Raw genomic sequence first — 10,652 nt, 5'->3', positions numbered from 1 at the left:
AACCCAGCAGGAGAGACTGAATTTGGGATAGCCTGACTACAAAGGCAATGTGCCTTTCTCTTGGATTCTCGTGCTAACATGGATGCTTTGTAAGCAAACGTTGAACACTGCTCAGCTCCTGGCCTTCCCCCCTAGTAAAACAAAAGGTTCTCTAGTTCCATATTAGCTGTTTCTCATTATGGAAACTGTCTGTGCCATCGTCATTCAATTTATTGCTACATTAGTCCCCAACCTGGCTGGGGAAATACATTAACTTTTAATAACATGCCTTTGATGACTTGTACAAATCACTCCCTGCCAGCTCCCTTCTTAAATTTATCCTTGTGAATCAGGGAGCAATGGGGGAAAGCTGCAAATTAAACCTGGTGTCCTGCTGCAGCTGAGGGAAAGAAAGGAATCTGGAATCCTTGGGAGGACTTTAAAAATACATCTAGTGGGCTTCCCTGGTGGCGCAGTGGTTGAGAGTCCGCCTGCCGATGCAGGGGACACGGGTTTGTACCCCGGTCTGGGAAGATCCCACATGCCGCGGGGCGGCTGGTCCCTGTGAGCCATGGCCGCTGAGCCTGCGCGTCCGGAGCCTGTGCTCCGCAACAGGAGAGGCCGCAGCAGTGAGAGGCCCACGTAATGCAAAAAAAAAAAAAAAAAAAATCTAGTGTTTAATCATCTTTTGGAAGCACATGGCAGTAAACAGTAAAAACCTTCTTGTGGCAGGTTCCAGGTCCTGCCCATACTTTTTCTCAAAATCCTGGTGCAAACTAGCATCAGGGAGAAGGGAGTAACTAACCTAGAACTTCTTTGGGACTTACTCTTCCTCATCACAGCCCTGCTCTCCCAAGTAGGGAGCAATTTGGGTTTTATTCATTGCTGTAATAGACCTGAAATTAATTCAGAATTTAATCACAAGAAGAGCCTTGAGAATCAATCCAATTTTTAGTCAACATCATTATCATCATCATCAACAAATGTTTATTGAGTATCCAGGACCCAGCCTGCTGGGAATACAAAGAAGCCTGAGGCCCTCTTCCTGCTCTGAAGGGGCTTCAATAGAGAGAAAAATAACAATGTATATTAGCATTCACTCCAGATAAAAAGGTGTTACAGGAGATATGCTGGGACAGGAGGCAGCAAAGGCATGAAAGGCAGAATTCAGAGAGGATGCCCCTAAGGTAAGATCCTGGAGTGGGATTTATACTGAGTATATTCAGGACGCTCTCTAGCGAGCTGTGGGACAGGGAGAGTTTGGGTAACTCTCTGGTTAACGGTCCCTGGTTAAGTGAGGCAGATCCAGATATCTGCCATACAGGGATGGCCTGTGGGAATATAAAATAAAGGACCACTACAGATGCCAACAAAAAGAAATAGGGGGCTTCCCTGGTGGCGCAGTGGTTGAGGGTCCGCCTGCCGATGCAGGGGACACGGGTTCGTGCCCCGGTCCGGGAGGATCCCGCATGCCACGGAGCAGCTGGGCCTGCGCGTCCGGAGCCTGTGCTCCGCAACGGGAGAGGCTACAGCAGTGGGGGGCCCGCGTACCGCAAAAAAACAAAAAACAAAAAAAGAAATAGGAAACCCACAATTCCCCCCCACCATGTGCCTCTAAAATTATCTGCAATTTCCCACTGATCTTTTTACCTGTGACAATAAAGTAACAGAGAAACTAGGTTCTGTTTTTCTCTCACTGAGCCTATACTCTCCAATTTTCTTTGATTTGGCTTTCCTTCTTTAGTATATTTTTTGAAGTTTTTACATTTTACCCTATTTGAAAAGAGGCTTTGTGTTAAACACTCCCATTTTAATCATACATCTTCCTCAGAGAGACTTTGTGAAGGTTGTTTATTAAGTGGACAGTATCAATCGAGTTTTTTAGGGCACGTCTAAAGAAAGATGCTGGCTGATGTAAGAGCATCCAGAAGCAGCTGGGGTTGGTTTGCCGCCTGGGGCTTTATTCTTTTAATTAGTATTAGAATAACTGTGGCCTCTGATTAACTCCTCCAAACAATGGCAAAGCCAAAACCTTTTAGGTTGGACATCCCCAAGTTATGAACGGGTTGTGTTCTGGAAACTTGTGAATTTGTCCTGTGAAAGTCAGGCCAAGCTTTCCCATAGAGGAAAACAAAAGTGGTCCACAGGACAAGCAGTGCGACAGCCGGTGGTGCCTGTGCCCTGTTGTCTGATGGGCACCGCCAAGCTCCTCAGGTGGATTACTCCATTTATTCCTCACAGCACATTCTGTAAAGTTGGTGCGATTATTACTCCTGTTTTCCTAAGGGAAAAACTGGGGTACAAGTGTATAAATAACTTGCCTAAGATTATACAGCTAAGTGGCAGTGCCAATGGTTCCCTGCTCTTAACCAGTGTTTGATCCTGCCTTCTGTGGAAGTACGCAGATTCCAAACAGGGCCAGCACTACGGTGAAGCAAGTGAGGGACTCCCCTGGGATGCAAAACTGAAAGGGGCTGCAAAAAACTCAGCCCAAGAAGCCAATCTAACCTGTGTGAAGCTCACCTAATACACTCTTCATACTATAGTCCTTGGCCAGCCTGGGCCATGCAGTATTATAACCATCTTGCCAAACTCATCTATGGTTCTGAAACATTAATTTGCATCAGAATCCCCTGGAGTGCCTTGTTAAATTCAGATCCCTAGGCCTCACTCTCAGAAATTACGATTCACTAGGCTTGGGATGGTCTTTTATTACCCTCTCCTCTGTAGCTGGCTTTCACCCCTCTGCCTGGCTACTCACCTGAGGTGGAGAGCCAACACTTGGACTGGGAATAGAGAGAGGGAAGGTGGGCCTGAGAGCACAGCTACTTGGCAGTAGAACAGGGAGGGAGAGCCGAGACAAGAAACCAAGGACAGGCTGCTTCTGGGGAGGGGGTGGCATAAGCAGGTCGGCTCTCCCCGTAACGAAGGGCAGTGCTCTTTCAACAGAGAAATACGCTGGAAAACCATTAAGAAGCAGCCAAGCTGGAACGGCGTTCTGGAGAATCATGAACAGATGCTTCTTGTCATTACAACAAAACACAGGCTATGCACTGATGAAATACGCAATGTTCAGATCAAATTTCAAAACATGTTTACTTATATACTTTGAAAATATTTCTTTGATCAATCAAAGGAATGATGTATGTATCAATGTTTAACTCTTTCCCATTCTTCAGAGTTAACACCACTGAGGAAATATCAAGAAAGAGGAAGGAGAGAATATGGGCCCAATATTTAGTAGTCAATAATGTTATATCACTACTTGCTCTGTGCAAGGAGGGTATACTCCATGTAGAGACTATATAATATATCACTACATAGTTACTCCACCAGGATGAAAACTCCCCTTAGGAAGCTTCCTGTCCATCTGGTTCACCACTGTCTTGCCTAGCGCTGCACCTGGCATGCAGTGAATATTCCTGTATTCCAATGAATATTCCTGTAATATACAAAACACTACAGGGTGTAACTGAATATGGAATTCCATCATATAGTTTCCAGTGGTGTAGAAAGACCAAGAAACATAAATATAGCTGAGATAATGAGGATTTTAAGCCCATGAACCTCTTCTCTCCCCTTCCATCCCCTTCTAGTTCCTTCTTTTCTCTTCTCTCCTCTCTCTACAACCACTCGTTGGTAACCTCATCCAGTCCTATGACTGATACTGAACAGCACCCTGTAGGGTTCCTGGGCACAAAAGCCTTTCTGTGTCCCCCACTTCTTGGAAAGAGGCTTCATTTAGCCTCTATGACCTTCCCTGAGTTCCAAAGGGTGGGTTCAAACAGCTGCTAATCAGGAAAAGGAAGGAATGCTGAGACAAGGGAGGAGCAGTCAAGAAACAATACCACAGCCTTGGGGCAGGGTCCTGCTTCCCCATCAAGGGATACACATAATAATAGCTTTGAGCTGGTTTGCAGATACTTTTTCCAGCTGGGAGAAGTTAACGGTCTGCTGCCCACAAGCACGTAGACCCCAGACCGGTTGGAACCAGAAGTTTGATGATGCTGACTCCCAACTACCTCACCACCAACCAACGAGAAGAACGTCCAGGAGCTGATCACGCCCTCCTCTGTGAACCGTTACTGTAAAACTCCTCACTAACCCCTCCAGTCAGGACACACAGTTTTGAGGGCATTAGCCTGCTGTGGCCCCCTTTGCCTGGCAAAGCAATAAAGCTATTCTTTTCTACTTCACCCAAAACTCTGTCTTCAAGATTTAATTTGGTGTTGGGGTACAGAGGCTGGATTCAGCTCCATGACTTCAAATACCGTCTATATAGCACAGCAATTCCACATTCGTATTTCCAGGCCTTAATTCTCTCCAGAAATCCAGACTCATATATCCAGCTCCATACATGTCATTTCCATGTGGGGTTCATTCAAAATTGAACTTTCAATGCACCCCACCACTGCCACCCTGGCCCTAATCAATCTCCCCCATTTGGGTAAATACATTCTCCAATTTGCTCAGGCCAAAAACCCTGCGATCAACCTCGACTCCTCTCCTTCTCTCCGTCCCCACTTCCAAAAGTAGGTCTTGTTGGTTTTCTATTCATGACATATCCATAATCTGACCGCTCCTCACTAACACTGTAATCGCCTGCCAGAATTCCTTCTATAATTTCCTGACCAGCCACCTGTGCCCACTCCTGGCTCCTTCCAGCCCCTTCTCCACACAGCAACCAGGAGAACTCATTAAATATCCATGGGACCTTGGAATTCTTCTGATCAGAACCCCCCACTGGTGTCTCATCTCACTCAGAATAGTGGGCTACCCCAAGTCCTTACCACGATGCCACCTGATCTCACTGACCTGTCTCCTATTCCTTACACTGGACGAGATCAAACCACGCCGGGCTGTAATTCCTTTGACCCTTCAAGCGCACTCCAGGCTCATGATCTTTGAACTTGCTGTTCCTTCTGCCAGAGAGATTCCTCCAGACATCTCACTCATTGACCTCTTTCAGGTCTTTTCTTAAAACTCCCCAACAACACTATTTAAAATAACACCTCACTCACTGCCATGACTCTTAGCCATTCACCCAGCTTCCTCACTATCTAAGATTCTATTAGTTTTTTCATAGAATATAAATTCATGAGAGTAGGGACTTTGTTATATTCACTGCTATATTCCCAGCCCAAAGAACAGTGACTGGCACACTGTAGGTCCTCAACAGATATTTGTATAAATAAATCCACACACCCCTATGTTCATAGCAGCACTATTCACAATAGCCAAGACATGGAAACAACCTAAATGTCCACTGACAAATGAATGGATAAAGAACAGGTGGTGTACATGTATACAATGGAATACTACTCAGCCATAAAAAAGAATGAAGTCACACCACTTGCAGCAACATGGATGGACCTAGAGATCATACTAAGAGAAGTAAGTCAGAAAGAGAAAGACAAATACCATATGATATCACTTATGTGGAATCTAAAATATGACACAAATGAACTTATCTATGAAACAGACTCACAGATGTAGAGAACAGACTTGTGGCTGCCAAGGGTGAGAGGTGGGTTGGGGAGGGATGGATTGGAAGCCTGGGATTAGCAGGTGCAAAGTATTATATATTGAATGGATGAACAACAAGGTCCTACTGTATAGCACAGGGAACTATATTCAATATCCTGTGATTAAACCATAATGGGAAAAGCATATGAAAAAGAATTTATACATATTTATAACTGAATCATTTTGCTGCACAGCAGAATTAACACAACACTGTAAGTCAACTATACTTGAATAAAATAACTTTTCAAAAAAAATAGAATGAATCCATGATTTAGGTTGATGGAAAAAGAGGATAAAGATTTGCAGGGAGGGTCCCAGGCGAAGCAAAAGTCACAGGATAGGACTGTGCATGATATGGAGGGCAGATGGGAAACAACATGTCTAGAATGTGGTATGAAGTTGACATTAATATACAGTTGGAAATGGTTGGGTTTAAAACAAAGCTCTAATGAGATATACTGAGATAAATACTGTCTAGATTATCAGGGAAGAGTATCACAAGAGAAGCATCCTAAAGAGAAAGACTAGTGCATGACTGTACATCTCTCTCCTTTTGTGTACATGACTGTACACAAAAGGAGAGAGAAACTAGCAGAATATTAATAATAGTTACCTCTGGAAGGTGGAGTTAGTTATCTTCCTTTACTTTTCTTTTTTTTTCATATTTCCTTAATAAGTATGGACTAATTTTACAACTCAAAAAAAAAATCTTTCAAGTTGCTTTTGAGTTCTAAAGTACTGAAAGGTAAGTTCCTCTGTAAATTCACTATTCTGTCTGAAATAAGACTGTTTAGTGAATGCCATATATATTTATGAATAGGCAAAGACAGGGGAAGAGTTTCAAGAGAAAAAAAGGATTTCAGAACCTCTCTAAGAAAAGACTTTTGAGTTTGATGCGAATGACAGTATGAACCAGCCATAGAAGGGGAGAATTTTCCAAATTTTCCAGGTAGAAGGATTAAGGGCAAAGGCTCCAGGGTGGAATAAACATCAAGTATTTGATGCTCAATGAGCTTACAGGATCTGATTTACATTCTCTTCCTGCTGTGTGAAAACTGAAAGGGGTTGAGGGGGCATTGGGGAGTGAAGGAGGGGGGCAACAGTAGAAAGTGTGGAATGCAGTCAGAAAGGCTAATACAGGGACTTCCCTGGCGGCCCAGTGGTTAGGACTCCGTGCTTTCACTGCCGAAGGCCCGGGTTCAATCCCTGGTCGGGGAACTAAGACCCTGCAAGCGTCTGGGTGCGGCCCAGAAAAAAAAGGCTACTGCATAAACCTAAAAAGACGACTTGCTCTGGGTTAATAACAGTAGAGAAGGAGAAAAGAGCAAAGATTTTGGATCTACGTTAAAGGCAGAACTAACCAGACTTGCTAATGAACTGGTTCTGGCAGGTGAAGAAAAAAAGAGAAATGAATTACTGCCAAGTCATATGGAAGCTTCTGGATTAGCATCACACTTAGAACACAACACTGAAACTCCCACATTACTTCTCCAAAAACAGCTACACCCAGAAGAGAGAAGTGTCGATTACTCACTGTTATCAAGTGCCCTCTGGGTTCTAAAGCACTGCCGGGGGGTTGGGGGGGGACACTGTGAGATAGTGTAAAAGAAAAGGAACGGATGAATCTTTTCCGCTTGAAGTTTATGAACTTATAGGTGTGACAGGATAAAAACAAAGATATATATAAATGTAACTTCTTCATATGCTTGATCGTTGACATGAATGCACACTGATGCATCGAAGAAGCTGATGTGCTTGTGGCAATTTCATCAAGAATCACAGCTCTAGTAAATTACACTCAAAAATCCAACTTGGTGGTGTATAATTACAAGGTCAGGAAATGATCACAGTTAAAAACATTAATGCATAGAGGGAAGTCGATTCACATGCCCACCTTTATCCTTCATAGTTATATAACGGCATGTCACTCTAAATGACAGGCCCATCAGTCTATTTTATTCTAGAGCTGAATTTACCCAGCACCAAAATGAAAAGGCCATCTGAACGATGGGCTACATTTTCACTTGTCACACACGTGTTTTGAATTCTGTCATAAAGACAGAACAGAGGGAAATAGAAGAAACTTGCCTTCAGAGGAAGCTACCCAAGACAAATTTGCCATCAGGATGAACCAGGGATAGAACTGGAAGAAATTCTGATACTTAGGAGTCACCTGCAAGCTTGTTATATGGAAACATGAACTCGGAAAATAGAGCAAATTTTAAAAGTTAGGTAATTACGGCATTGTTTTTAAATTAAGACTCATTCAGTACTGATAATTCATGAGATTCTGGAAAGTTTTACTTACACCCATAATAAAACCAGAGAATGAAAATAACTATCAAATTTAGCAGATGTTTTTATTCTACATAATTTATACCTACTGAAACTCAGCAAACTTCAGCAAATGACTAATCAGTTAACAACTTTTCTTTCTCTCCCTTGTGGTTAAACTATGATTGCTAATTTTTATTTTTCACATTTTCATTCACTGCCAGGAAGAATAAGATTTTAACAACTTGTTCAATTACCAAAGAACGTACAGGCCAATGTATTAAAGGTATTGGGAAGATTTCCCTCCTTCTTGAAAAATGAGTGTCATATAGACTTCAAGGGCTAGAAGATCTAGGAGTGCATTCTCTCACCTGGGAACTGCCAACAAAGGAATCAAGGCAAACTAATGGTTAAGAACATAGGAACTGGAGTCCAATATTGAGTTTTAAACCCACAGCTACCGTGTGTGCTTTGCGTGGGACCACTGGCATGTTATTTAAGCTCCCTCAAATGTAAAATGGGAATTCTAAAACCAACCCGTACAGATTAAGTAAAATAATGCGTGTTAAGTTTTGGGCACAGTGCCAGATATACACTGTTCTAAGTTGGCTAAAAGGATTATCCAAGAAACCCTCAAGCTCTCTAGGTAGTTTACCATGACTGCTGCCTTCTCTAGGCTACCACATCTCTTAAATTGTGCCCCTTCCCTGTTCCTGTGCTCATGCCTTCATTTACTCAACAGCTGTTTATTGAACATTTATTTGTGCCAGATATTGGGCCAAGGGCTAAAGATATAGCTATAAACATGATAAATGAGTTCTCCACCCTTATGATTTTATAGCCTACTTAGGGTTGGAGAAAATATGATATGGTATTTGCCTTGCTGTGAGAAATTCAGGCCATTATTGGATCCCCTAGCACAGGTTAGGTTGGAACCTGAACGTGAGGGTCAGGGAAGGTTTTCTTGTGGTCAGTGTATTTAAGTGGTAAATAAAAGGGGAAGTAGGAGTCACTAGGAGCAGGGAAGAAGAATAGTATTTCCGGCCGAACGATCAATATGAGCAAAATCCCATGAATGAAAAGCACTGGTGGGATTTCCCTGGTGGCGCAGTGGTTAAGAATCCGCCTGCCAATGCAGGGGACACAGGTTCAACCCCTGGTCCACGAAGATCCCACATGCCGCGGAGCAACCAAGCCCGTGCACCACAACTACTGCGCCTGCGCTCTAGAGCCCAAGAGCCACAACTACTGAAGCCTGCCCGCCTAGAGCCCGTACTCTGCAACAAGAGAAGCCACCGCAATGAGAAGCCCGCGCGCCACAACTAGAGAAAGCCTGTGCGTGGCAATGAAGACCCAACACAGCCATAAATAAATAAATAAATACATTTATTTTTTAAAAAAAGAAAGAAAAACATTGGTGCAGTATTCACAGTGCTGAAAGTATAAGAAGGCCATGGGAGATGGCTTTGGAAAAAGAGCAGAGCCCAGTCATGAAGACACCTATTGCTTTTTTCTACCCAGTAACCACCAACCTGCCTCCCATTCTACCTAAATGATTTTTATAGGACCTGTCATGTGTTCACCAGACCCCATCCCTCTCTAGACTGATCCAGGAGTAGTCACTGACCTAAGCTGCACCAATGACCACCTTCCCTAGGACTGCTGGTCTTCAAGGTGATGAGAGTAGTGTTATTCTTTCTCTGCCGGATGGAGCAGTAAGCTATAAATTCAGGAGCCACCAGCTCATGGTTTATGCTGTGTGGAGAAAGCGAGCCTATGGCAAGAGAAAAGGATGAGACTCAAAGAGAATCAGAGATGCAGGACGGAAGTCGAGTCTTGATTGTGTTTCAGTCCCTGTTCCCAGCTGTTACTTCCTAAGGTTTAACGGCACCTCTACCATCCACATAGCTTGCTTTTCCCATGAGTACCCCAGTACCCTTCCAATAAATTTCTCTTTTTACTTAGCCTGGTCTGAATTGGGTTTTTAATCAGCAAACAATTTTTTAAAAGAACTAAAAATATTGATACAAATATTTTTAAATTTAGTTTTTTCAATCAGTTTTCTATTTCAAAAGAAGTATCATTTTGTGTTAAATTCATAGCTGCTTCTTATTCAATAATGGAAGTAATATAATACATAACAGAAGAAATTTTCCCACAAGCCTGATTTGTAACAACAATCTCCACTCCGCATCCTCTGAGGAAACTTGTTAGGGTGAAGTGTGTTAGCTTGTGTAGAGCTAGCAATTATGTATGACGTATGAATTGTTTACGAGAAAGAGCGCATGTGACTACAAGGCTCTCTGACAAATGATACAGTATTGAGATCAGTCATCATAAATTATAAACTTGGAAAAATGAATCCTGTGAGGAAAAGACTGGAAAATACATCTTGAAAGCTTGAAGTCCTGATACTTTTTAAAAAATATTCAGAATGCTGATTTATGAATTTGCCTTACTTTTTTCTTGCCTTAACTTTACAGATAAAGATCTGTCCAAAAATTAACTTTCCATAATGCATCAAAATTGACTGCATCACATGAAAAGATGCTCAACATCGCTAATTATTAGAGAAATGCAAATCTAAACTACAATGAGGTATCACCTCACACCAGTCAGAATGGCCATCACCAAAAAGTCTACAAACAATAAATGCTGGAGAGGGTGTGGAGAAAAGGGAACCCTGTTGGTGGGAATGTAAATTGGTGCAGCCGTTATGGAGAACAGTATGGAGGTTCCTCAAAAAACTAAAAATAGAGCTACCATATGATCCAGCAACCCCACTTCTGGGCATATATCCAGAGAAAACCATAATTTGAAACATGCACCCCAATGTTCACTGCAGCACTATTTACAATAGCCAAAACATGGAA

This window comes from Leucopleurus acutus, assembly GCF_964270905.1.
Source record: "Leucopleurus acutus genome assembly, chromosome: 14".
Taxonomy (NCBI): domain Eukaryota; kingdom Metazoa; phylum Chordata; class Mammalia; order Artiodactyla; family Delphinidae; genus Leucopleurus; species Leucopleurus acutus.
Note: the sequence above shows the minus strand (reverse complement) of the source record.